The sequence below is a fragment of the Emydura macquarii genome, unplaced genomic scaffold (assembly GCF_026122565.2).
Source record: "Emydura macquarii macquarii isolate MOO-44397 ecotype Brisbane River unplaced genomic scaffold, CSIRO-AGI_Emac_v2 contig_2948, whole genome shotgun sequence".
In the NCBI taxonomy this organism is placed as follows: Eukaryota; Metazoa; Chordata; order Testudines; family Chelidae; genus Emydura; species Emydura macquarii.
This window is the reverse complement of record NW_027133085.1, coordinates 5,518,502-5,542,917: the sequence shown is the minus strand read 5'-3', so window position 1 is coordinate 5,542,917 and position 24,416 is coordinate 5,518,502. Positions and strand designations below refer to the sequence as shown.

At 39.9% G+C, this 24,416-nt stretch overlaps 1 protein-coding gene across 8 annotated transcripts in view; it reads left to right on the top strand.

Annotated features, from left to right (window-relative positions):
* The window catches only part of LOC137167650 (poly(rC)-binding protein 3-like), a 490,543-nt gene that overhangs the window by 78,048 nt on the left and 388,079 nt on the right, over positions 1-24,416 (top strand). For all 8 annotated transcript variants that reach the window (XM_067569882.1, XM_067569883.1, XM_067569874.1 and 5 more), the window contains exon 2: positions 13,516-13,572. The gene's annotated coding sequence lies outside the window, so the exon portion shown is untranslated. The remainder of the gene's footprint in view (positions 1-13,515; positions 13,573-24,416) is intronic.

Genomic DNA, 24,416 nt, shown 5'->3' with positions numbered 1-24,416 from the left:
AAGACTGGATAACTTCCTGTGAAGGGCTGAATATATGTAATTGAGTGCCCTCGTTGCCATATGGGTGCTGGGAGCTGCCAAGGTGCTAAAATGTGTGTACTGCCTTGGCTTAAATTGGTTTCAAAGAAGTCCTAGGTCTGTCATTACTCCAGGAGTGATTTTTCATTGCTTCAGAGCAAAATCTTAGGGCTCAGATAGCTTCATAAAATGCATTCATAGTTTCCTTCAAGGGAGGGTTGGAAAGTAGTGTTTAGTACCAGATAACAAAGATATAATGGACTGAATTTGCCAATTGGGAAGCAGTGAAAGATTGTACCAGCCAGCCTGGCTCTTAGTGCAGATGAACGATGAGTGGTGAGGCAGCAGATTGTGATGTGGCGGATGCTGTTGTTGCTATACCCAAGAGCTTAAAACTCAGGAAATAAACCTCTGATTTCTTTATAGTTTGAAATGCAAAATCCCGTTCACGCTGCCCTCACGCCTCACAATCTTCAAACATGCACATGCATGACACAAGCCATCGAAATGTGTAGCAAATGACACAAGTGTGGAAAACCTACGCTGCATTGTACACTGTGCCATTGTTGGCCAACCATAATGGTTTTTAATAGAAGACCTGTTTAAGAGATGTTTTCTCGGTGGGGGGAATTAAATCCATTTACTTTATTAATAATAATAAAAAAGCCACACACCTGGGGGTAGGGGGTTAGGAAGGGAATTTCTCTGTAAGAATTCACATACATACAGATGATCCACAGGCGTTGATCCATAGACTCTGATCCCCAGAATCATATCTCAGTGCTTTAGGTCAAGTAATCTGTTACTCTTTGACACGTTATTTCCCTTCTGGTTTTTTGCTGTATTGAATTCGTGCTATTTATTCAGAGGAACATTTGAGATTTTCAGTTGTTAAAATGTATCTCATTTGATTTTTTTTCAGTTATTTTTATATTATTGAACTGTCCATAAGAGAACCAAATATTTAGGAGCATCTAGATGCTATTTGTAGAATAAAGCTAGATTATACAGTACTTATTACACCAGTACATAAATCCTGCTCACCCCACCACATCAATCAATGAATGTGCATTACAGAAGGAAAGGAGAGAGTCAGTCTGTTTACAGCACTAGCCTGACATTTTGTGTGCACATAGGAAAAAGCTGCCTTAGAAATCGCTTCCTGGTATGTAGAATATATAACATCTTATGCAACAGTTATTTTTAAAAGAGGTGAAAAATTCCCTTCACACTCAAACATGCTCAACCTGTTCATTTTTATTGCTAGAGTTCAGATGCAAGCATTGGTGTAAAACAGATGCAGGTTGGGACTCTAGAGTGCGTTTGGGGTATCGGCATGCAAATAAGCAAAATTAAGTTCCTGACAGCTAATGTAAAATCTGGAGCAGAATCCTACCATACAGAGAAGATCCTCAGAATATAAGAAATGGCCATACTGGGTCAGACCCATGGTCCATCTAACCCAGGGTCCTGTTTGACAGAGACCAATGGCAGAAGTTTCAGAGGGAATGAACAGAACGGCAATTTTAGGTGACCTGTCGTCCAGTGCCAGTTTCTGGCAGTTGGAGGTTTGAGGACACCCAGAGCATGGAGTTGCATCCCTAACCATCTTAAGCTAATAGCCATTGATGGATATCTCCTCCATGAATATATATAATTCTTTTTTTAACCCAGTTATACTTTTGGCCTTCTCAACATCCCCTGACAATGAGTTCTACAGGTTGTGTGCTGTGTGTAGTAGTACTTCCTTTTGTTTGTGTTAAATCTGCTGCCTATTAATTTCACTGGTGACTCCCTAGTTCTTGTGTTATGTGAAGAGAGAAATAATACTTCTTTATTGACTTCCCCACATTATTCATGATTTTATAAACCTCGATCCTATCTCTCCTTAGTTGTCTCTTTTCTAAAATGAGCAGTACCAGTCTTCTTAATCTCTCCTCGTATGGAAGCTGTTCCATACTCCTAATCATTTTTGTTACCCTTCTCTGCAACTTTTCTAATTCTAATATATCTTTTTTGAGATGAGTTGACCAGAACTGCATGTAGTATTCAAGATGTGGATGTACCATAGATTTAAATAGAAACATTATGATACGTCATCTTTTATCTATCCTTTTTCTAATGGTTCCTAACATTGTTGTCTTTCTTTAACAGTCGCTACAAACTGAGCAGATATTTTCTGAGAACTATCCGGGATGACTTCCAGATCTTTCTTGAGTGATAATAAATAATTTAGACAGCATCATTTTGTACATATAGTTGAGATTATTTTTTTTTTCCAATGTGCATTACTTTACATTTATCCACATTGAATTTAGTCTGCCATTTTGTCACCCAGGCACCCAGTTTTGTGAGATCCCTTTGTAATTCTGAGGTAAGTCCAAAGCAGACTGTAATCTTGAGTAATTTTGTATCATCTGCAAATTTTGCCTTCTAATTGTGGTTCAAGAGCAGGGGTAGGCTGGGCCAACATGCTTAGGATAGTGAATCATCATAGCTTCTCTGGTAATTGGGATGCATTTTTGCCTGAGCTCATCATGGCCATCCAACATCTTGACAGATGAAAGGAAACACGCCAGTCAGCCAGTCAATGGTGGTTGGCAGTAGTGTGTGAGGAAGAGTCTGATGCACGAGTGACTGCCCTTCCCCCAGTGGGTACAGGTACACTCGCCAGATGGAGGTTGGAGCACACTCTGTTTTCTGGCTAACCTACAGGCCTCAGCCTGGGCTCTCCGATTACCCTCCTGATGACTGCACCAGCCTTGACCTGGCATCTCCAGACTGAGCGATTGTGGGCAGGGCTTTTCCAGTGGTCAGTGTAAATACTGAATTTTTTAGACCCTTGATTGACTTTGTTGCTGTATCAGAGCTTTGGCCTTCCTCTGCATCACTGGTAGTTCTTGAGTTGACCACAGAGAACAATCTTTGGCATACAATCTTGAGGCATTGCTCCATGTGTCACTGCTAATGAAGCATGTGAGCATCCAGCATGGTCTCCATAGACTGTAGGCCAGTTCTCTCAAGAATCTCATTGAGTTATCCATTGGTCCCAAGTGACTCCAAGAATTTTTATGAGACAGTGAAGGTGGAAGGTGTTCAGCCTCTGCTCCTGCTTGGAGTACATGACCCAGCTTTCACAGCTGTAAAGGAGGGTACTGAGGAAACAAACCTGATAAAAGACCCCCTTTGTATTCAGGGTTAGCAGCTACTTGTTCCAGACACGTGAGGTAAGTTTGCCAAAGGTGAAAGAAGTTTTGCTGATTCTCGCATCAAGTTGGTATCAAGGCTAAGTGAACTTCATTATTGATGTAGACTGTAGGTAGGATGTTGTGCCCTGTGATATGACAATGGTTTTCTTGACACTGATTACCATGCCAGACTTGAATAACTTCTCTGATGTATGTATAATCAGGATCTGTAATTCATTAGAATTCAGGTGAATTAGAGACGAATGCAGCATCATCTGTGAAGACCAGATCCCAAATAGCGACCTGCTCTGAAATCACCTGATGTTAAACACAAGCTGCTGTCCACCCTTGATTCAATTAGTACTCCAGTTTGATCATTTCTGAAAGCATACTTAAGAAGAATAGAGGAGAAAAAGGTGCCACAGCCAATAGTCATTAAGATGCAGCCTTGTTTCATGCCAATATCAATGCTAAACTCAGATCTTTCATTTTCATACTGGATAGCTGCCTTCACTCCCTCATGGAACTCCTTAACTAGGGAGAGCATTTTTTGTGGACAGTCAGTTTTCAACAGCATCTTGTATATGCCATTCCTGTTAACTGTATTGAAGGCCTTTTGTAAGTCACTGAATATTAAATAGAGACGTACCTGTTTGTTCACGGCTCTTTTCTTGATACAAGTGCATTGGGAAGGACATGTCAGTTGTGAAGCATCCAGCTTTGAACCAGCACTGGCTCTCTGGATAAAGTTTCTCAGCAAGGACTTGCAGTCATTTCAGCAGGACCCTTGCAAGCACCTGGCCGACCACACTGAGCAGAGATATCCCTTGGTAATTGCTGCAGTCTGCTCTGTCTCCTATATTTTTGAGTAAAGTAATTGTTTGTTTGCATCTTTCATATCTTGGGATATAGGGCAGGCGCAGAGAAGTGAGTGGATGTTACTCATAAGCTTTCTCCCTCCTGCCTTTAGGAGCTCCAGAGAGGTATCCTAGTGCCTGCGCTAGACAATGTTTAACAGGCCTGCTCTGCTTCCTCAGAGCTTTATTCCCAACGCCACCCTACCTCAATCAGCTGCAACCTGTTCTCTGCTGTGTTGGCACCTGACTTGTTACCATGCTAATGCTTCTGCTTCTGCTTGGCAGTAAGACAGGTGAGCATTTCAGGTGCCCCATAATCTCTCTAGAGCTATGCCATGCTGAGTATCCGCCCTTCATAAAGGAGGCAGCCGCTGGCCAGCAGTAAGGAACTGGCAGCAGAAGGGAACTGTCGGAGAACCAAGCAGGTGTGCTCTCAGGGTCTTCCCACAAACCCAGTTATGCCAACGCTTGTGATTTTTTTTTTATTGCAACTCTTGCAGAGTGTCTCTCTCTTAAGGCCCCAACTTCTTCTGGACTGAAAAGACAGCATAAGAATCTCAGCATTCATTTAAAAAAAAAAAAGTTTCTACCCCTCATGATTATCTAGGAAGCCTGGAAGTGTGAAGAGAGTGTACCCTGATGACTCAGAACCCTGAAGGCAGATTAAAGGAATTCCAATTGGTTGATTGGTCGGTTTAATAATCATGGGGGGAACGGGGTTAATCGCATGACTTCTATGACTCACAATTTTTGAATGTTTTCAGGTTGGTAATACTACAACCCAGCATATGAGCCTCCCAGCTGCAGCAGTTTACAGTGAGCTCTGGACTGGGGAGGAGGGCAGTTAGAAATTCAGTGGCTGAGGGTTCTGTATTAGAGTTTTGGGAGTTGGTTGCAGAGGAAATGCAGCTGTGTGCTGTGAAGGAAGCCTAGCATTGTAGCCCATCCTTTACAGCATATCAGTCTGTTCTGTGACCCACCAATCTGCTTGAGAGCAGCTTGAGAGTTTTCACATGTTTAGTAGAACCACACATGTATGCTACGCTATCCCACACTTTTTCTTGTCAGTATAAATTTTACTCCCTGTTGCTGTGATTTTAGCTATGTAGCATACGCTTTAGTGGATGCTGCTTGAATGTCCATTTTAACAAGGCTGTCTTACTACCTGAAACCCTCACATTTCCAGTTTTGGTTCTGATGCCTCTGCTCAGGTTTTAAAAATAAGTGATATGCTGCCATGAAGCGTATTACTTTTGCTGCTGATACCCATGCTCTCTCACTGGTGATGTATATATTTGTTGTTTAATCTTTGGTATAGGCACCTGCCTCACCTGGAGTAAAAGCAATGAGTCACTGTTACTTATTGTGGTCTCATCCACAGACATTTAGAGTTAAAAAGTCTCTTTCTTTCTCACATATTTCTTCTATTTAAAACAGCCTGGTCTGGACAAAATAAAAACTTGAATGCATTACTTCCACTACTGATAGTGACTTAACTACAGATTAAGCATCAGGTTTTTTAAATGAAAAACTATCATGATATCAAGAGTGATTAAAAAATGTCATCAACAGATACTGCAGACAAATTTGCATAGTGATTGCATAATGGAAATTCTGCTGGGTATTTTTTAACTAAGTTATGCAGTATAACTATTTTCTGTTTAAGAAGGTTTTATCTGGTTCTCATAGAGCAAACAAAATATATAACAGTGTATTGAAATGGGTTTGAAATTTATGACCATGGGATGTTGGCTGATACATAAACAATCCTAATGGCAAAACCTGTTTCATATTAAAAGAAAATGTGATAAGATAAGTTTAAATTTTCAAAATGGCATCTATATCTTATAAAACTGTATTTGGGGTGGTTGTTTTTTTTTGAGGGGCAAGGGGGGCGTATTTTTATTTCCTGCAGTGGTTCAAATCCATTAGCTTGGGGAATATGGTGAATATCACAGTCCACTGTGATGTTAATTGACTTATAAAGGTGTTTGTAATGGTTACATTGTCTGTCTGTAAAGGCTCCATCTTATAGCTCAATGTTGGAAACCTTGAAAGTTGCATCGTTTCACACCGTTAAGGCAAAGTTCAGTGAGCAAGTCTGCAGTATAGCTAGATTATTTTCTATTATGAGCTTTAAAAATCAACTGGGGCCAATTTAAAGTCAATTTACCATTTTATAGGCAGCCAGGAGCAAAGAACGCGGGACGGGTGTAATATGAGATGAGTAGGTGTATTTGCTGAATTCTGCGCTAGCTTCTAGTGATAAAGAAACACTGCTGGAAGCCCTGCAAAGGGGGGAATTGTAGTAATCAAGCTTCACTGTTGACAAGGGTGTGTGTTGCGGATGCGAAGTAGTCATGGGATAAATAGCAGAGAATCCTGTGCAGACTGCACATCTGAAAAAAAAGATCTTTCATATTCAAAACTAGGATTATCATAGAAAGGATGTGGCTGAAACATAATGCCAAAGGGTTAAGATTCTGGTCTCATTGAATTTTTGCAACTGACTCCAGTGGGGCCAGGACTTCATCCAAGACTCTTAATGTGGCTATCTATTGCCAGTGTATTAAACTGTTTGTTAAAAATCCGGTTACTATATGAGTGATGGAATAGATGGATTAAAAGCAACTCAGAATGATGAGAGGTTTATGTATGTTGGATTAACAGGATAATACTGGGTTTCCTGATAAGTTTTATGATAATGTCCAAGTCTTTTTTACTACACAGGCTGCAATATCCACAGCATGTTATCAGGGAAAACTAAGGACCACATCCTACATATTATGTTCCTTTCTTCCCATGGGAGTTTTGGGTGGGAAATGAATGCAGAACCAGGTGCCAATAAAAGTCTCTCTAGTAAAGTTATTAATTTGCGAATGTGATATGTGGTTTGAATTAGTAAAGCATCTCATACTTGCTTTCCCTTGTACTGTCTCTTTTTCTCTCCATCCCTCTTGAGTATGGCCAATTGTATTGCTACATGTTGCTGAGGCTTGTGAGTTTTGCTATCTACGTACAACAGTCAAGTGCATTTGTGAAAGTGCTGGACTGTAAAAGTGAAAAGGTGATTTACATCACAGTTGTAGTGTCATGCAGTAATAAAACACTGAAAGACTGTTGGACACACATTATATTGTACAATTATATAATTATAAACAATATAATTGGAGGCAGTTGAGCTTGAGTGCAGCAGGCTGTTATTTACCAATCATCTCTTTCAAGGCTCATTAAACACAGATTTATATACAAAATAAAAGCTTAGCTCTTCACTAGCTAAATATGTGGTGGCATCTATTCACAAAAACATAATACATAGCTCTCAAGCTGTCAAAATCTATAATGGATTTTAGTCAATGGTGGCTAGTGAAGTTCAATGGGATAGTGGGAGAACAATGCCGAAATATTTGCCTTAAAGACCTCATTTTTGTGGTTTTATTTCTATGTCCACATTGCAAAGCAAAAGCCAGCACAAATTCCCTGATCCATGGATTTTAAGATCTGAAAGGCAGGAATACCTTAAAAACCATGGAAGTGTTTTAAAAGGTGAGAGAGACTTCTTTCAAAGACTTCCCCAAGAAGTGTTGCATAATCTTAACCTTTTGAAAATTCTGTAATTTTTTAACGCCATGCAAATTCAGTGGGAGAAAAAAACCTTGTATTTTATAAATACCTTTTTTTTTTAACTTAAAAAAAATACATCTCCAGAATGTTCTGACTTCTCTTCCCATGGATTTTTGTATATAGGGAGAAGAAATGCTAAATTAAGTATATCATAATGCATATTGGATGATGCTGTTTGTGGAATTATGGCAAAACTTTTAAAATTTGAGTGCCAAAAGTTTGTCATCAAAATTTATATTTAGACACTTTTTAAGTAGCTTGACTCTTCAAGTGCTGAACATTCACAGCTCCCACTGACTTATTTTTTTTATATACATGACTATGAAACTTCAATATAAGTAACCAAGAAACATGATCTAAATAGTGTCTGCAAATTTCATCTCAAACTGTGACTGTTAGAATTTTAAAATATAGCTCAGCAATACAGAATATCTGCCCCATATGTACTAGATCAGCTTTTGTGTAATTTCTCAATCCACATTTGAGTTTTAAATGTTCCGCTTTTGAAAGCTTTTTCCAAATATACCATTAGTTCCAGCCCCATTTTCTCATTCTTTGCCACATTTTCAACTGGCGTTTCTCCTTGGTTTGACTTGTGGCAACTCTGACTGATAGACATGCCGCAACTGCTAGATTTAATGTTCCTTTATTTGGAGAAATGATCTTGTATCACACTACTGCAGTGTCTTTTGACACTGAATTTCTGAAATTCTCACTTCTGGATTACTACATGGCATAACTGCATGATCTCAACACTGGAGAGCCAAACTGACAACAAAACAACAATGTTTTTATTCAGAAATATAACAAACCCTTGCTACTTCACACCTTGCTACCCCAAATCTGACTTCAGAATAATTAAAGTTTAGTCTTAGCTAGAACACCTCATTATGTGCCACATCACAAGGAAAGTGCAGGTGACTAAGTGTACATGAAGCATCATAAAATTATTTGTTTTAGCAACTATTTTCGGTTTAGTTTGGGATGTTGGAGATGCAGATACACATTTTTAATTGTGCTTTGTGAAACAAAACAACCCCCCCCCCCGGGTGTTTTTTTTTTTTTTTTTTAAAAAAAAAAGGGGGGGGGAAATCATCATCTTATTTGCTATTTTCCCTCAAAATGTGTTTAATTTGCAATGGTTCTCACAGTCATGAATGGGAATTAGTGAAGTCTAGCTAGAATACCTAAAACACTCACATCTTTTCACTGTTTATAGAGAAAACTTTCCCAAACATATATTGGACAAAAATTATATTAACGTTGGAAAATCCATGTTAATAAAAATATCATTTGATTTTATTTTTAGTAAAACTGCTTTTGCTTTAGATTTAAAGATTGACTCATTTTCTTACTAACATAGGGGCAGAGTCTTCAACATTTACTCCTGTGCAAAGTGACTGTAAAACTCTACCAAATCAACACGGTGATGTTTTTGCATTCTCATTATAGACACTTCACACAGGGCCGTTTTAAGACCTTCGTAGGCCCTAGGCACACTTGCCTTCATAGGCCCGCCGACCGAAATAACTAATTTGATTTTAAGCTATTAATAAATAGTTTTTTAAATAAAATAAAATAAATAAGGAGGGAAATTTCTTTTGACATTGAATATGGATGAGGCACCTTAACTGGGAGCAGTGTGGGGTAATCTTACATTGTTGCTGCCCATGCTGTATCTAGTCGGAGGATAGAGAGCTCCATTTTCGACCTTTTACTAAAATTAAATTCAATTTAAAAAAAACCATAAAGCTATGTTAAGTACATCTGCTCTCTCTAATCTGATCCAAAACACTCTCCTCCTTATTCTGTCCCCCCTCAGAAAACTTAGCAGGCACCTCCTGCTGGACAAAAGAGCAGGAACCAGTGCTCCATGTAACACTTCTGTCATTTCATGGTCAGGAAAGATAGCCAAGTGTAACTTTCTCATCCACTTGACTGCAGGCACCTTGTGTGGCATGCAACAAAATAATCTTACCATGAACTCATAATCTCTGGTTTAAAATTCTTTACAGCAGTCACAGTTTAAAAAGTCACCATTGCTTACCAACTGAAGTTAATGAGAGTTTTGAATGCAAGGAGAACAAAACAGAGTCCCTTGAATGCTGCAAAGAAAAACTGGGAATGGACCAGATGGCTTAAATTTCCACCTCCAGTAATTGTACAAGTCCAGTCTGTGAAGGTTTCCAAGAATCTAACACAAACATTGCTCCAAAGCTATTTTACTTTACAGAATTAAGGGAATGGAAAACAATTTAAGAGGTAATATACAGTTCAGACAGGAAAACATCCTCTTTTGAATTGTTCTCTTTAAAGCAATGGATACATTTAAAGTTGATCAGCAGAGCTTTGTCCGGCTGACTAGAGGCTCCTCTACCACAATAACTGAAAGATTCCCTGGGAAAGTCCCTGTAATGCAACCCTCCTCTGAGGCTCTGCTCTGGCTCCTATTCAGGGTTTGCAATTCATTGCAGTGGAACCAGGATTAGACCTTCAGTTAAGGAGATTACACCTGTAGCGGTCGGAGGACACTACCATCATTTTGGGGGGGAGGGGGGGAAAGGGGAAGACAGACAGGAGCTAATGTGGACTGAACAGCAAAAGAATAACTTGCTATATAGGTCAGGCCACATTTAGAGCCCTTTTAAACTTCTGTAACCCTCCTACCTTTTCTTAGTTTTATCTTGAACCTGATCCTAATCTCAGTAAAGTAGAATCAGCTAAACAGTTCAGGGATCCAAAGTAATTACAGAGACAGTACATCTGAACTCTCCCTGTAGGTGTAGCTGTGTACAGTTGGATCATATATATTGTATGTTCTTAAATGGATAGGGTAAATATTTACATTTCATTACTGTAATGCCAGCAGAAGGTTAAAAGGTAATTTAATCCTGTTGTCCAGCTATGCTAGAAAAATGTCAGGAAGCATTGTCAAGCCCCTGGAGTCAATGGTGCATGGTTAAGCCATGTCAGTTCCATAGCCAATAGTACGTAAGGGAGTGCTGTGGCCAGCATCACATCTGACTGCCTTCGACTGCCCTAATCTGATGGATCAGATGCCCATTTTGCAGCTGGGTGAACTGGAGGTGGCCTTTCAGGGGCGAGATGGATTGATACTTGAACCCATGACCTGCAGGGCTGTAGAAAAGTGCCTTAACCACTCAGCCACCTCTGACACAGTGTACCCCATCTACACCCTTATGGTGTGATCTGTGTATCATTCATGTTTACCCTTATAGTGTAACTGTGTAGTGGCTAATGCAAAGTATGTCATGTAAGGTGTTTTTGGAATGATCATGGCATGCTCATACTGAACATTATTGTTATGTTAGTATGTTTCCTGAGATGTCATATGTATAAATATGGAACTTTGCAATATTCCCAAATGTGTGTCTCACATGGCTTGAATAGATCCAGACAAACACAAAGCTCAGGGTTCACGCCTCGTAGAGGCATGCAAACAGGAACAATGGACTGGCCTGAGCACCTGAAAAGGCAATGCTCATTTGACTCAAGTGGAGGAAATCATGCCTATTGCCGGACATGGTCAATCACGTGACCCCAGGGGGTAATAGGAAAACTTGTTAAAAATGGAGGCATATTTGTCTCAGGAGCTCTTCCTTGGAATCCATCTGCAATGCAACATCAAGGACATGGACGGACTGCCCATGGGGTGGGGGAGGAAGGCTGGCTGCAAGAGTCATCTCTGTCAGTCTGTGGGATAAACTAACATCAAGGACTGAAAGGCTACTGAAGTGTTGAGTTTAATTTAGGATGTGAGTTCTTTTATTTAATTGTGATCAAATCATTGATTCATATTAATCTGATTTATAATCGCTTAAAATCTTGCTGTGGTCAATACATTTGTTTGTTTTATCTAAAACAGTGCATGTGGATTGAGTGTGTGTAGAGCCTTCACTTAGAGGGACAGAGCTGGTGCATATCCATTTCTTTGATAAATTGACGGACAAATGTAATGAGCTTGCAGGGTGCAGTGTACAGCACTGAACCCTGGAAGATGGCAGTTCCCAGGATTGCATCTGGGACTGGGGGTGTTTGCTGGGGGTCCATCCTATAAGCAGCTGGCCAAAAGCACTCCTTCACGAGGTCAGGGACTGATTACTCGCAGGAGGCTGGGCCTGGGCTGACCCAGGAGTGGGTGGCCCACAGAGCAAAGCAGACGGGACCATGCAGTGAGGGAGCGGGGTGATGCAGCTACTCACCAGTCAAGATTGCAGGTTGGGGGTAGGGGAACATCACACCACCACACTCCCAGAAGGCAATGGATGGGGTTTTAATTAGGCTTCAACTTTAATCTCTTAAATATCTGGGAGTACCTGGCAAATAAATTGGACAGTGCAAGTCATCACTGTTTCCATAATCCTTTCCATATACTAAGAGGGCTGCCATCAGCCCTTTACCTTTCCAGTCGGGTACCAGCCACCCCGCTGCTGGGACCCTGTCATATCCGCCTCATGTGAGGGTGCTAGACAGGAGGGGTATTGACATCCTGTTGTAAATGTAGGAGCACTGAACCTGAAAATTTTATCCACTCACCATATCCATTCCATAATGAGTACCTGCAATGGACATCTACCACAAGGAGGCATTGGCAATTAGCCGGGCTATCTTCTCCTGATCCTTAGATAGGTTCCCAGATATTTACTGATGCCTTCTTTAATATCAGTCAAAAATGTATCTGGTTCTTTGTTGGACAGATATATCCCAACCTCCCTGAATAACTCTGGTACCTGGAAAAATATGTCTGGATAAGAAATTAGCTGGTTTGAATTTGGCTATTTCTATGTTCACGTACCTCATAGCCTTATCAGCTTCACAGCTCCCTGCACTGCAACATGTCAGACCAAATCGTCATCGTTCCCAGCTTTACACTAGTGCAGCTCCAGTGATTTCAGCAAAACCTCACTGGGTGTAAAACTGGTTAAAAACAGTGAAGATCAATCTCTATATTTACAGCCCTTACCAACTCCAATTAAAACGTGTAAACAAAAAATTAAAAGAACTAGTCTGAGTAGTTTTCTGAGGGGTAGGTTGCAAAAGGTGGAATTACTATAATAAAATCATTCCTCGCTCCATCTCTCTCTCTCTCTATTTTCCTTTCCTCTTCCCTTCTACCTCCTCCTTCCTTTTTGATAGTTTGTGAGAAGTTATTACAGAGCTTTTAGAAATGAACAAAGGTTAGGCGAGAGAGAGGTGGAAAGAATCTGCTCAGCATTACTTTGTTATTAATTCATGTTAGGATCCACCCTGCTTTTTGTGGGCAGCCCTGAATTCTGGCATATTAGCTGGGGCCATGGAATTGTGGTCAACTACAGGTCTTGAGTCCTAGTGTGTGAGGTATTCTGGGCAGCCAGGTATGACACAGGATTGTTTACAATATTTTTACGTCAAACTTTTGAAGGGAGATTTTTCGAAGAACACCTAGCACCTCAAGAATTTAGGCATATGCATCCCATTGAAAGTCAATGGGTGTTAGGTGCTTTTGACAATCTCTCCCTCAATATACCCCTGAAGGTCCAATTCTGTATTCTTCATTCTGGCAAAACCCCCATTGATCTCAATTACAATTCTTAGTAAAGATGGGCCACTGGTTGGAAATGCTATGTTAGTCGTTCATGTTTTAATATGTAAAGTACTTTAATGCAAATATCTATAGTAGAAAGCAGCAAAAGGCTCCATGATGTTCAACTCCTTGTGTAAGACTTTTCCTCTGAAAAGCTTGATATTTGTTAACCTGATCTAAAGTTTTATGAAGTATAGGTCAGTATTTTGTTAGAAGAGAGAACTTACTGCTTCATCTTCTACAGGTCAGATTTTCTTCAGGCTGAGAAGAAGTTGTAGTGCATGAGGATCTGATACAATAGGTAAGTTGACTTCAATTCTCTTTCATCTCTAACTTTTATTACTTTGCTGACTGGTTCTGCAAATTTTACTCTCAATTATCCTGGTTCAATTCCAGAGTAAAGCCATTGACCTCATATGCATTAATGGATTTAAATGGATATAATTGAAAATGGAATTTGAGCCATAATGTTTTTCAAAATGAAACTGCAGAAATGATATTATTATACTTGCTTTTAGTCATCGATCATAGACCCTAAGGAATCAACACAAGAAAAATGGTGTAAATCCAGTCTGTTGAAATAAACTAAAGCAAAAAGGTTTTGAAAAAGGATAAACCAGCTTATCTCATGGCTGTTCACAGAATCCACTGTAATTAATGTACTGTGACCACATTCACAAAGTAATAACTATCCCTTTGGATACAGTAATGCTGCCGATGAGGTTAAATTACTTAACAGCACCGTTTGTCCTTTCTGCCCTTTTCTACTTACCCTGTCAGCTTGTACATCAGACAAGCAGTGCTGAAAACAATGTATCAAAGCATGTAGCCAGAAGATAAACAAGAGATTGAAGTAAAGGTGGAATTTTATATTGTACCGATCATTGAGATGTACAATCCAGAGCAGTTGTTCAGTGCTTAGAATTTAGAGTTATAGATGTGTTTTGCCTCCCAGTCATGGAACAATGCCATGGTCAAGCTGAAATCCTTCCTTAACCTGCAACCTATGTCACTGCTTGGGTTCCAGAGTTACAGTGGAGAATAATTTGAAAGGATTACATTTAATCATGACTTGTGGCGCTAGAAATGGCTTGTGGTGGTATCAACCACTGTGAAAATAATTAGCATGGGGCTGTAGTGATGAGAAGCACTCTAATACTCTGGCTTCCCGTGGGATTGCCTGTTATGTCACTCAAACAGGTGAATTGTGAGAGAATTTATTTCCTTGGGCAGAGGTTGTCAACTAAAACTGAATTGAAGCTCATGGTGAAAGTTTCTTAGAACACAGTAAAAATATGGAAAAGATAAATAGCTTTTGATTTGGCAACTCGGCAACTCCAGCTTGAAATCTTTTAGCAGATTTTGTTTGCATCAATTCTCAAGAGACCTTCAATTTGCAGAGCTATCAATTTTTTTAATCTTCATGTGTACAAAATACAGATCCCTGACACAAATCCCGGGGTTTTCTATTTACAATATGTGTGGTTCTATATATTAAATTATCATGGTAGTGATTAGAATGAAACTAGGGGGGAAAATGTCATTGCTGTCTGAACAGGACTACACTTGAGGACAAATGTACGGAATTGCATTCACAGTACTTCAGAATTTTTTTCTTGTGTATTTGCATGGGCTTAATCCTTCCATCACCTACAGAAAACATTTTAGTTTCTTTGTTCCTGCACTGCAAATTAAGTTGGTTTCTCCTTGCATGTTTTCCATGAATGTTGATCTAGGTATAAAGTAGGCACCACATATGATTTGAATTACATTTTTTCTACACGTCAGTATATTTGTTCCTTGAATGCAACAGAATCTAGACACTCATTACTAAGTGGTTAAAATTATACCTGTAAATGTCTATCTGTATTGGTAAATGTTGATTCCACCATACATGCACAAACTAACATGAAAAATATTTCCATTGATGATGATCAAAATTTACAGATAGGCAAAAGAAAAAATCTGCTTGAAAACTTTAGTTTGATTTACTTTGTATATTGTGACGTGATGCTGAGAAGTTGTGTTTTAACAGTTATAAAGCTTTAATTTTTTTTTTAAATTGAGGTCTACAGTCATTAAATACTTATTGTCTAATCTGCCTTGTGGTCTGACTACCTCATAATTTCCCTTAACTGTGAAAATTTAAATTGATAATGATTCAAAAAATAAACAGCTAATTTTGGGTAACTGAAGATTTAAATCAATACAAATCTTTAAAATGGTCAAAAATAAACATTGATATTGTCTGTTAATAAGATAAATTGAATTCGGCCAAGCCCACCCATGAAATAGCCTTAATGATTGCTTGATTACAACTTTATACCTAGTTTGGGCACCACTTGCTCTGTGAGAGAGAGTTCCCATTAGACCATCTCTATATTTACTATTTTTCTGTTATAAAATAATGAACTCCTCTTTCCTCAAAATAAAACCACCCCTTCTTATTAGTTTAATATGCAGATTTTAGGCCAGGCTTGTCTGGGACCATCCGTTTGTATGGCAAACCCACTGTTCGCTGGCCTCCTCAGTGAAGGGTCCTGTGTATTTTTCTTTGCATTCCTTGATATATAAAACTAACTCTTTGCCCTTCCTCACACACAAGACACCCCCTACTGATTTTTTCACCTCCCCCCCCCCCCAATACTATTTTCTTGTAGATTTCATAATCTCTTAATCACCATTGGGTTAGTATGCAAAAAGGCCCCCATTGTGAGGCAAACAATAACAAAGAGAATCCCCAGCCTGAAAGGAATCTGTCTGAGGCATGTCACCTCCTATTCATCTGCCTTAACTCCCGGGTTTTGAGAACATAACTTCCAATATGGATACTTAACTCCTTAAATGTTATTGAAAGGATTATGATGACCAGTGATCTACTGGCTCTAAATAAAGACTTTGCATGCCACTTTTTGGTGGTCTTAATAAACATATATCTGACCCAAGGAATCCCTGTAAAACCCTATGTATTTCCCAGGACCTCTGCCAGCTGGCATCAAGAAGTCCCTGGGTCACAGCCCTCTGAGAATTGCTCCAGTGTACGGGCATTCTCAGTCGGCGTAAAGCCAATCCAACCAGCTTCTACATGAAGTATCTACTGCCTCCTTTGTTTCGTAGTAGGTTATGAGTCATGGGTACGAGGGAACATCCTGCACTCAACTGGTATAGGATCCCTTGGGAATCCTAACCAGTTGGTTGCTAACAAAGCAGCTAGAAAACCAAGGAATGTGTTACAGCTATGTGATATATTCACCATCCTGTGATCCTATAGCTTTGGTGGGATCTAAATTTGAAAGAGGCCCATTTTCTGGTTCCAACTTAGGGGAAGGTAGACTCTTGTGATATCTGTATTATAGCAGTAGGAGATGCTTTTGTTTCCCTCCCACCCCCATCCAAGGAGAGAATTCTTCATCTTCAAACTTGAACTAATCCTGGCAGGTTTACTTGATTTCCTGCTACAGTGTACTGAACTGCAAACTTCTAGTCAGATGAACAACAATGAATCTGCTAGCTCTCTTCTGTATTGCTTCCTCTCCTGTGTGTCTTCCCCCCCCCCTTCCCGAACCCCCTCTCCCCCCCTCCCACCCCAGGCTTGTGTTTTTCTCTCACTTTAGTCTTATTCATCTTTTAAGTGCATCATGCAGGCCCTCCAGAGGGAGTATCCTGTATAGCATAGCATATTATGTATTATTAGGACTGGATAATCATTGAAGATTTCAGTTTGCCTGGAGATTCATTTTCAGGCTCAAATTCCAAAGAACACAGCTCACAGAAGAATGCCAGCTCCCTCATCTGTGGCCGAGTTACAGGCTTTGGATGTGTACAATAAGTGTATGTAGGACAAATGAGAAAAATACAAAAATATCCTCTCTCTAATATGGTAGCAGTCTTTGGATTTCCGCTTGCATCTCAGTCACACTGTGTAGATTTTATTTGTGGTTGGTTCAGAGAATGGTAGAAAGTTATCAAGGACAAAAGGTAATATATCTGAAGGGATATTATTTCTTGCTGGCATCTTTCAGGAGACAAAGGGTTACTAAAACCTGCAGTCAAGGTATGGCAGCTGAAAATTAGATATGAGGAGCAAGCAAAGCCCACCTCATTCTTGCAGTTATCCATATTCAACAAAGTTACGTTTTTAGAGACCTATAGACTTGTATTTCTCTTTTGTTGGTGAAATTAGAACAGGAAATGGAGACCTTTGTATCCCATTTCATATGATAGTTCAGGTCCTTACACTACGGTGAGTTTTTGTATTGTTAGCTCTCAGTCTTTTTCCAACTGTCATCATCTAATTTGCACTATAATGAAATACTCAATACCACTCCTCCATTATCTATCTATATTTATAGATAGATATGGGAGAGAAGAAGCAAGCTTGACAAATACACCGTTTTGAGACCTTTCACCACTTCAAATATATTAATTAATTATATAATTTGAAATGAAATATCTTGGAGTGTTTTTCAGACTCTTTCCATCCCTGAAACCATCTCAGCTAAAAGGCAAATGAAGATTTCTTTGACTTCTTTCACAAGCAATAACACATCAGAGGCATTGCATTATGGGGTTTATTGCATACCAGAGATGTTCTAGGAGGCACAAAGCTAACATACTTCAACCTGAAAAGTCACCAGTCCTCTAGAAAATACATACTTGAAGTGTCCTATTGAAATTATAAAATGGAAGGTAAAGAAAACGTAGGGTTTGGAGATATTTGACCTGTGCATTTATTTAGAATTATGGCAGTTGTAAAATTACTGGCACATTCAGCAAACTAATTCTGGAGCCAGTTTATAATATGCCATACTGAAAACACAGTCCATATGATTTTGCTTCCTTCACTTCAGCTAGTGAAGTTATGACCATGCATAACTTAAGAGCAGGAATGAAAAGTCTGCAAAGGGAATGAATAGCCTGAGTCACATTTGCCAGCTAAAATAACACTAACTAAAACTATATGGACTCTCAACATACAGGTTGCATAGGCCTCTGAGAAGCATACCAGTTTATGTACAATGTGCTGGATAAAGTGGAATTGGAACTCTGAATAACATTTCAGGTTCCTCAGAGATTTCAAATGCTTGGCTGGCTTAAGAATGAAGCCTTTCTACAGATTTCACACAAACAGTTAAAGCAATATTTGTCAAGGATAATAAAACTAACCAGTCATATTTCACAGCAGAACTTGCACTACTGGAGGGGGGGGGGAGAGGGGACATCTGCCTCCACAAATGATCTTCCACTGCCCCAAAATATTGTCAGAAAGGCTGAGGTTAGTCCTGCTTTGAGCAGGGGGTTGGACTAGATGACCTCCTGAGGTCCCTTCCAACTCTAATATTCTATGTTTCTATGAAAATATGTACAAAGATATCCAATATTAAGCAGTGAAATAGCAGCAGATGGGGGAGAGTTTGTCCTTTTATATAAATTATAAATCAGAGCAAACTACTGACACAGTAGCCAAATTTTTTTTTTTTTTTAAACTCCTAAAATCCAAGACTTTTCCTAACTAGCCTCTGGGATCCTGGAAGTTTGTGGTGTTTTTTTTTTAAAATAGTGTGACATCCAGGGGCCACAAAATACACATTCCCCCGCCCCAGTAATGGGACCCTAGATACTGTAATCAGAGAGCTATATTTCACAGCTGTTGGATTATAAGCAGAAGAGGGGAAGGGTTTCCTACTGGTATCCTAGCACTGACAGCTGATGATCATGCTGATTCATTGATTGTAAACACAGCTTTAATAACATTTTTCTTCTTAAAATCTTAGGATACTCTTTTAAAGACAGAGCAAGTCTTGTTTATCCAGAATGTTGCAGGGAAATCAATGGATTTGTTTTTACTGTAACAGGCCTTGGAATCAGCTATTCATTGTCTTGAGTTTTGAATGTTATTTATTTATGTATATTACCATGGTACCTAGGAGACCAAGTTAAATCATTGTGTTAAGTGCTGTATAAACATTGAACAAAAGCAGTCCTTGCCTGCCCCCAGAGACCTTACAATCTAAGTCCCTTTCCCATCTGGTTTTACTCCCTTTTGCAAGCACTTGAAGGGAAAATGATTCAAGATCCTCTCTCCTATAAAGAACTACCTTTTGTCCACTGAAGGCTTGATTCTGTTCCCATTGAAGGAGAAAAATAAATAAAACCAAACAAAACAAAATCACATGCTATTGAACCAAGACACTCTACTACACACAACCTCTGGGGAGAGGGTGCAAGAACAAACACACGACAGATGTGTAGTCATATTGCTTCATGCACTGCTGGAAGGTGCTCAGATGCTATGGTGATGAACACAGCCTAAGAACCTCTCTCTGAAATAGAATAGAATGGCAACACCCTCATTGATTCTCTTTGGATCAAGTCCTAAGTGAGGGGTAATATTTCTGGGAGAGGATAGGCTGCAGGGTCCACCGCACTGCAAGAAAGAGTAGGTCTGTGCTTTTTGTCCCCTCATAAGGAATTTTCAGCTTCAGGCTGGGAGATGCAGTAGGGGTGGACTCTGCTGTCTCTGACCACTGGGACCAGCTTTCTTGTTGGGTGAACTTGTTGGGCATCAATGACGATGTCCAGCATGGAATATTTCTGTGTATGTGTGTGTTCTCCCTGCCCCTTAATAGTGCACGTCTGCTAACTAGAGACAGACCTTAGCAGCAGTGTTAGGTTGAGGATCCAAACTCTCCTGGTGGTAGGGTGTATTACAATATATGGATTTTGATCATGGCCACTATGCCATAGGTTTGTTTTCGAGGAAAAAAACAAAGTGGGCTGCAAGAAGGGAATGATCTGATTGCGTAACAAACCTTCTAGCCACTTGTGAATAACGGCAACACTAGAAGTACAGGCTCCCAAGATCAGTATAGCTGGGAGGTGGGAGAGAATAACAGAAACAAAATATTTTCCTGTGTTTCTTTACTTTAAAATGAATTTTAACTTTTTAAAAATTAATAAACCAGCACTGGTGTCCCTTGGATCCTAAAGCTGCAGTGTCTGCTGAAACCTGCTTTTCCCTTCTAGTTCAGTCTACAGTGTGGGATCTTTGCCTCTGAATTCCCCATGGCTGGGATTGAAGTCTCAATGACTTCTTGAAGAAACAGCTGTGTTGCAGCATGACTGTAAGTAAATTTGCAGTCTATTTTTCAAAAGTAGTTTCTCTTTGCTGAGAGAGGCTCCCACGTGTACTTTGGAGATGCTGCGGCTTCTCCGTGGCACCTCTTGCCTTTGAAGACTTTGAGGTAACTATGGGAGTTGTTCTAAGAAAAGGAGAGCAGTATTTTTTTTATATTTTAATTGTACTTAAAGCATGGCTAGATTTAAAGTCTGCATTTTACAGTCACTGATTTTCGCACAGCCAAGGCTGCAGATACAAGTAGTTAAAAGTTTTCAGCAGAGGCTGAAACCAAATGTTTTGGTTTTAATTGACATATGGGATTAGAACATTAGAAGCTCCAGTGCTTTTTAGTTCTATGCAATCACCTCTATTTGAGAAGCAAAATGAACATTCCACCGCTGTAGATACTGAGAGATAGCAGTACATATTGGGTGCTGGAGGCACTCCATCCTATGCCTTCCTCTAGCTTAGGTGTTCTGGTATCTGGCTTTTTATTGGAAAGGAAGAGAAGAAGGCACCTCTGAAAAAGAAATTACAAGGAAAGTCTAAAGGTTTCCCAGTTTCCACTCAGGAATAAAATACTGTGATCAAGTAGCATACCCACCTCTCACTTTGTGTAATCCAGTAGACACTGGATAGAGTCCCAACTCATCCCTTTCCTGTGGTTTCCTTGCTGCTTAACTTAAATAGCTTCAGTCTGAACTTGGCTTTCTTCCCTGGAGAACCTGACGATGAGTCAGTAGGAAACTAGTTCTGCTCATTGGAGATAATGTACTTTCCATGAATTCCAAGCCTTCTCTTCCCCTTCACAAAGCTGCATTCAGAGTGAGACTACCCAGCCTTGTCATGTTTGTTTGAGTGTAAGAGATGCTATGTTATACACAGATGGTCTGATTCCCTTTTAAAATTGCATTTTGCATTTATGCTGTGTGGTACTTCATTCTTCTTTACTATCTACCCGGTTTTATAAATATAGCACTGCACTCACATTTTTATCTTCAAATAAAAATCTTTTTCTAAAAGAAAAGTGGTTACAAGTGCTCACTTTTAGTAAGTACATGAGAATGGTTATGTATGAAATCCATAGATGAGTATGCTAAGAACTACTTTTAAAGACTGAAGCAGTCTAAAATATATTTAAAGCTAAGTATTGCCGTTATGGGTGTAAGATGGTAAATCCAACTGCCAATCCAGGACCTATCCTCATTTCACTCCTCTCTTGAGCAGAAATGGAAAACTTGTGTCAAGTGGGGCCAAATTACATTGTAAAAACTAGGAGCTAGTTGCCAGATGTGTTACTTGTGTCCATTCCAAGACCCACCCGCCTTCTCCTCTGTCAGAGCTAGCTGGCAAGAAGGAACCAAAGAGGGTGGTCAGGGTCCTAATAACAATGCCATGGAGGCGCCACTGCAGGAGGCGTCTGCACTGACCTGACTGGTATTGCTAGGGGAAAAACCTTCCAACAACTGTGCATGTGGCACGCACACACCTACTTGGAATGAACATGAGCAGCACATCTCGAAGAATAGTTGCAAAAGGGTAAGTAACCATTTCTTCCTTTGTTTCTGACATGCTCACCCCAGGCAGCCATACTTTTGTCCAAAGTCTCATGAACGAAGCATTAGAAACCCATACTTCTGCGTAGTGTGACAGGGCCCAGACCTGATGGCTACAGGAGAGTAGTGGAGGGTATCTATATTAGCCCCAGGATTCACAAATCCTTGTTCCCTGGGTGATCCAGCTGAGGCTACTCCAGGGCGATTAGGCCAGCTGAGGCCAATCAGGGAGCTGGCCCCAGCAGTTAAAAGCCTCCAGGTCAGATAGATGGGGACAGCTGAAAGGGAGTTAGGAGGAACGGAATGGAGCGGAGCAGCACAGCTACAGGGCTTGGAGCAATCGCTGCTGCTACCACAACCCAAAGGTACTGGAGGCAAGGGGGAGCCTATCCAGGCATGGCCAGGGATCCTAGGCACAGAGGCCTGAGGAAAGACCCCTGCCCCCTGGTTCCAGGAAGTAGACCCTGAGCAGTGGGGCCAAGGACAGGCAACCCAGGGACGGCAGTAGCTCACGGACTAAGCAGTTGAGGTTACTCCTCAGAGGGTCTCTGGATTGGGGCCTGGGGCAGAGGGTGGGACCAGGCCCCCTCACACCCCGCCCCCGATCCCACCCAGCCACATTGCCGCATAGCCGAAAAGGGCGCAGCACTCATGGAAGGCAGAATAGGCCGCCCTTGCCACAGTAGGTTTATCATAGCTGCTTTCCACAGGTGCTGTTATATATTCATGAAGAAAAGGTTCTATCCCTGAAGGAGGGCCAGGCTGCCTGCACAGTGCAAATCAGTTGTGTTGCTTTCTTATTCTGTTATGTAACTAGACAGGTTGCAATAATATAGCATCCAGGGTACCACCCACATTCATCTTGATCATGTTAATTTCAGATCTAGGCCTTTTATCACTTCAGCACTTTTCACTTTTATGTCAGTTTACCTACAACAAAAAACAGATTCTTGATATTGTAACCTGTGCATAAAATGTTTGCTATTGTTACCTATAGTGTAAATATTGAAAACAGTTTGAAGAACACCAGCTTGCATCTTCTACTGATAAATTATCTCATAAATATTTTAGGCTAGCGTGGCAATAGCAATGTAGCTTTTATGCATCTGTAGTTCTCATATATTTCAGACATTGCCTTGTGTATATATATTGCTCAGAAATATAACATATAGGCCCTCTTTAAAAAGTATGACATGCTAGTTTAATATGCCATAGATTTCTGTAGTTTAGGATAAACAAAGTATCTTCTGTTTTTGGTTGAGTTTTTCAGCAATTTCTCTTCTTTATGATTATGAAGACTCCAAATCAGGGGAATGTTTGCAGATTTTGAGTTTATCTTTCCCCTTCCATTGTTTGGTATGAAGGGGACAAAAGCAGTGCAAATACTGGCCACTAGGTGCTATTGCAGTATAAATGTTAAATAACCGGTACGGGCCAAATATAGCTAGTATTTCCCCAGCATCATTCAGTGTTCCATGCACTGTGGATTGCATCATACCTCCTTTAATCAGCAGAACTCCCTTTGAAGTCAATGGATGTTTTTCTCCAAGTTTATAAATGAGGAAGAGCTGCAAAATTTGGTCCTATAATATCAATTTATCAAAGAGAAGATGTAATGTGCCATCCTGATGAGACTTTGGTGTTGATAGCCCTCTGCTGTGTCCTACAGGAGTTCCAAATTTTGAGAAGAGAATTAGTACTGATAGATGACTTATTTGTTCTGTGGAGGAAGGCGTGCCAACTGCACTGTCCTCTTAGTTCCCTGAGCCAGTCATTTTTAAAAAGCAAACTAAATAATAACATAAGATTTAGTCATTCTAATTATTTCAGTGGAGGCTGATTTAAGGTCTTGTTCATTTAAAAAAACCCAAACATTTCTTGATTTTTGCCCAGTGCCACATCCGAACTCAAACCATCAGAGAGTAAAGCAAGAACTTGGTTCTCAACCTGAACACATGAATTTTACAGTACACTAGACTTTTTTTAAATGATTAGATCACTATAAAAAAAAAAGTTAGCTTTGTCTATAATTACCAGACAATATTATCTGTGATTACTACAATTATCCCCTGTACTTATAATTGAAGATATCTGGAATAACTGTGTGGTAACCGTTGGCAAATGTTGAGGTCTAATGGCGCTTCCTTTACTCAACAAAAACTTCAGCAATGTAGGTCAGTGTGCTTCAAAATTTAATCTTGGGAGACATACAAGAGGCTGTAAGAGAATTCTAGATTCAACGTTTCCTCTAGCTCTGCAATTTCTGACATTGAGAACATTTCGCTATGGCATATAGTACCCAATGGAAGCTTTCTACAGGCTTACAAATAATTGTAATGACCTTCTATAAATTGATTTCTTGCCGATGGCTTGTAATTAGAATAGCCCTACATCCACAAAGAGGATTTAGTATGATGGTAACTTTTTTTTCTTTGACAAACTTAATTAATCAGTCCTTTACGTGACTAA